The sequence below is a fragment of the Festucalex cinctus genome, chromosome 4, assembly GCF_051991245.1.
Source record: "Festucalex cinctus isolate MCC-2025b chromosome 4, RoL_Fcin_1.0, whole genome shotgun sequence".
In the NCBI taxonomy this organism is placed as follows: Eukaryota; Metazoa; Chordata; class Actinopteri; order Syngnathiformes; family Syngnathidae; genus Festucalex; species Festucalex cinctus.
In genome coordinates, this window is record NC_135414.1 from 5,729,750 (window position 1) to 5,734,085 (window position 4,336).

A 4,336-nucleotide genomic window follows, 5' to 3' on the forward strand; every position below is an offset into this window, starting at 1 on the left:
GTACGAAACACATTTTGTTACGCACGGAATTGTGGCACAAATCTAACGCCATAGGCATAATGCAGTGCTGTGGTAATCATTGTCAGTGGAGTTTCCCTCAGTATCAGTTTTAAACTTTACTGGAAAGAACGCTTCCATTGTGGTCAGGGTCACAAGTCTGAATCCAACCATAAACTTCCAAAATACAAACATGGAAAGAAAACAAAGAAAGGCGCAAAACCAAAATACAGCCAATGAATAACAATGTTTTATCATACGCTGAAAACTGTAGATTACCGCTCATTGAAAAATGTAAAAAAAAAAAATACATTTAAAAAGACATTAGAATTTTTGGGGCGGCACGGTAGTCGAGTGGTTAGCACGTCCGCTTCCCAGTTCTGAGGTCTCCGGTTCGAGTCCAGGCTCGGACCTTCCTGGGTGGAGTTTGCATGTTCTCCCCGTGCCCGCGTGGGTCTTCTCCGGGTACTCCGGTCTCCTCCCACATTCCAAAGACATGCATGGCAGGTTAATTGGCCGCTCCGAATTGTCCCGAGGTGTGCGTGTGAGTGTGGATGGTTGTTCGTCTCTGTGTGCCCTGCGATTGGTTGGCAACCAGTCCAGGGTGTCCCCCGCCTACTGCCCAGAGCTAGCTGAGATAGGCGCCAGCAGCCCCCGCGACCCTTGTGAGGAATAAGCGGTCAAGAAAATGGATGGATGGATGGATTAGAATTTTTGTATTTTGTATTGTATTGTATTTGTAGTACATTTGGAATACGTTTCCAGTCTTGCCAAGCCATTATTTCAATATTTCTTTGTCTGACTATAAAACAAAGCAGATTATGGGATTGAAATAACATATTTTCACAAACCAAACCAAAACACATGGTAGCGCTTCAAGAAAAGGCATTCACTACAAGAAATCCAAATTATGTCTCCTGCTGTTTAACAAGATGATATATTTTCATTGTCACTGGATATTTGTTTCACTTATTTATTTAAATTCATTTTACTGCGCGTTCTATACAAAATGTGTTTATTCTGAATAAAAAATGTCATATAAAATTACCATTAATTTACCGTAATGCAATTTTAAGGGAAAATGATATATTGGGCTCTATAGGTCTTTAAAATATCAATGCAATCATTACATAAGTGTGAATAAACAGTAGAATGTGACAGACAAAAAAAAGAGGATAAAAGGTCAAACTTTTTTTTTTTTTCATGAAAGCACTTGTTTGTGGGTGTGCCAAGTGAGCCAGTAGCACAAAACAAGCCATCTTTGAGATTTTGCAACAAAGACTCAATTCATGATGCTTTCAGATGATAAAGCTGAGTATGAACTCTGTAACAACTTCAACGCAAGGCATTCATTAACTTCGTCAACACTGCACATCGGAACTTGTCTTCCGCTGATTCTGCTCAACAATTCTGTCACCAGAAACTGTATGTTGCTAATTTGCCTTTAGGCAAGCTTATTCCCCCACGATTACGCCATGTTACATAAGAAATCTCCCAATTCAAACCAGAGGATACTAGATCAAAAAACATGTATGACATACACAACACTTTGGGCTAATATCGCTTCACTTCATTTTCCATCCATCAATCCATTGTCTCCATTGTGTATCCTGTTACGGTTCACAAGAGCTGGGCCCATCACGGCTGATCACTCGCTTGCGCCATTTTGTCCTCCTGCTTGAAATGCATTGTGGTCTATATTAACCTGTTGAGTGACCATCGATGCGCACTACTTTTCCAAGTGCAGCATTCGTAATTTTGAGTGCACTACATTTTTTTTCTCTGGACATTCGGACACCCCTAAAAAATGGTGTGACACCTATACAGTGTACTATAAAGGGATATAGCATTGACATTTGTAAACAGCCATAGAGCATTGGCAGGGCTACAAAAAGTGCTATAAAACTACCTGGCATTCAATGTTTCAGCTGCAGAAAAAGCCTTGGCTAAAGGTGAGAAATGTGACTAGCCCATTACAACGGGCAGAGAGAGAATGTACTGGCATCCATTGTACACAGCTGGCCTAAACATAGTGCGGCTTTTAGCATACCAGACTCAGCAACCCCTGCACCGTCATGGACATCATGACAGATCATGAGAAAATGTGAACAGAGAAAAGAAAATGTCCAAAATCCTACGGTGCACTACCTTTCAGGCAAATGTAGAATTATACCCTTTTTACAGAGCCTGCTAATTAGGAGATGTGTCTGATTGTTGAGGCTATTGATTGAATGTAACTGTTGATATGCTTGTGCTTCCACCTTGGAGGATGTAAACACGAGCAAACCCACTCAAGTACAGGTAAAACACATAATCATGTACCCACACATACTATGAAGGCCCCAAAACTTTAAAACGGATATGAACCAGGAACAATAATCCATGTCAGGCAAGCCATAAAGGATGAATGGGTATTTGTATCACACCTGCTTGGAAACGAATGAATCTGCTTACCATCACAATATCCAAGAGTCTAGGGGATAAAAATAGAGCGTGACTCTATTCAGAACGCTTAATGAAGCCAGGAACATTTTGTCCCATGAGTGTTTAAAAATAAAAAAATAAATAAATAAATAAATAAATAAAATAAAAAAAAATTTTAAAAAAATTGTGCGTTGGCGACAGGATGCACAGAGCTGATGAAAGTCACTGTTTTGCTATTGTGCAGAGCAAACAAACTACACTGGCTAAGAGGTTTCAGCTGTTCTGGCCCTATATCGGATGCCACTGCATGAGGTAAATAGTGACCTATTTCACTTAAGAGGACATGTTGATTCCTCCTTTCAGCTACTTCAAGCAAGTAATACATTACGATGTATTTGATGCCCCCCTAAAATGTTTATCTTTGCCTCTATTATAGATCTAAACTATAAATATACCACAGATGAGAGCTCTTCCCCAACGTACAAAGATGTTAATCTTAAAGGGATACTTCACTTATATAGTCCATTATAGCAATAAAAAGTTAATATTTTGTCTAAAATTAACTTGATACTTTCATTATTTTTCATGTACAATTAGTACCTTTAAAAACACATTTTGAAACTTGCTGTCGACTGAAAATGACATCACAAGGGCTCAGGTAACCATTCACAGCTCACATATTTTCTAGGTTTGGTCAGGTGACATTCACAAGCTGAGCTGTGATTGGGTACCTGAGCCCTTGTGATGTCATTTTCAGTCGACAGCAAGTTGCAAAATGTGTTTTTAAAGGTACTAAGTGTACATGAAAAAATAATGAAAATATCAATTTTATTTAAAAAAAAAATCAAATTTATTATAGGCAAAATATTAATGTTCGATTGCCAAAAATGGCCAAATAAGTAAAGTATCACTTAACCAATCCTCACTAAATTTACTAACTTTGTCAAAATTGCCACAAGCACTTTAGTTATATTATTAATTTACTCCGTATCCGCCCACCGCTACCGTTTACTCACAGACTTATCTATGTAAGTCTGTCAGTCAGTGTTTACTACTCTTCCACACATACATCCCACTATTACGATATGTTCGCTCTTCACTGATAGGATATTTTCACTGTCTGTTTAGTAAGGTTTGCCCTGCCTCAGAAATGCATTTGATGCTGACAGTGACCCGACTAATCGCTCTAACCAGGCGGATGAGTCTGGTTTCCAGGCTAGATCAGGCCAGAGTACCCAGAGAAAATCTACAGAAGCACGGGGAGAGCAAACCAACTACACATAGGAAGACCAGAGGCCGGATTCGAACCACCAACCTCAAAACTGTGAAGAGGATGTGTTAACTACTCGTCCATCCTGCCACCAATTAATCAATTGTAAATGATTCTTTCATTAAACAAAAATGTAATTTCTTTCGATACCACGTTAAACGTGAGATGTTTTCTTCTTCCGGGGGGGCGGGCATGACAGAAAATAATTGAGAAGCACTGCTCTAATCCAAAGTAAGAAGGAACAAGTGGAGCTGAGCTTGAGGCACAACAAGTGGAAGCAGGGGCAACTTCCAGTCCCAGCACAAATCAACATTTGAGAGTGTAAAAAGAAGGAAGAGGACTGAATTCCTTTATTCACAGCTGCATATTGCAACTATCGTGGAAAAAACGTGCAGCTCTCTTCCGCAAAAACAAACACATGACAACAAATCATCAAGGGCTTTTGCAGTAGAGTATAAATAGAGAGCAGAGTGGATAGGACTAAATACAACAGCCAATACTTAATAAAACAAGCATACCATGCACAGCTTGCCTATAATGGAAAGCTGAACCCACTCATGTCAACAGAGCTTTTACGACAATCTGTTCCTTTTATCCAGCCCCTAAACTGCTGCGAGCAGTGTAACTGCAGCCCCTTTTCCTTGA

At 39.6% G+C, this 4,336-nt stretch overlaps 1 protein-coding gene across 3 annotated transcripts in view; it reads right to left on the bottom strand.

The window, feature by feature from the left end:
* sbf2 (SET binding factor 2) overlaps positions 1 to 4,336 on the bottom strand; it is a 120,439-nt gene that overhangs the window by 115,678 nt on the left and 425 nt on the right. The gene's annotated exons all lie outside the window — the stretch shown is intronic.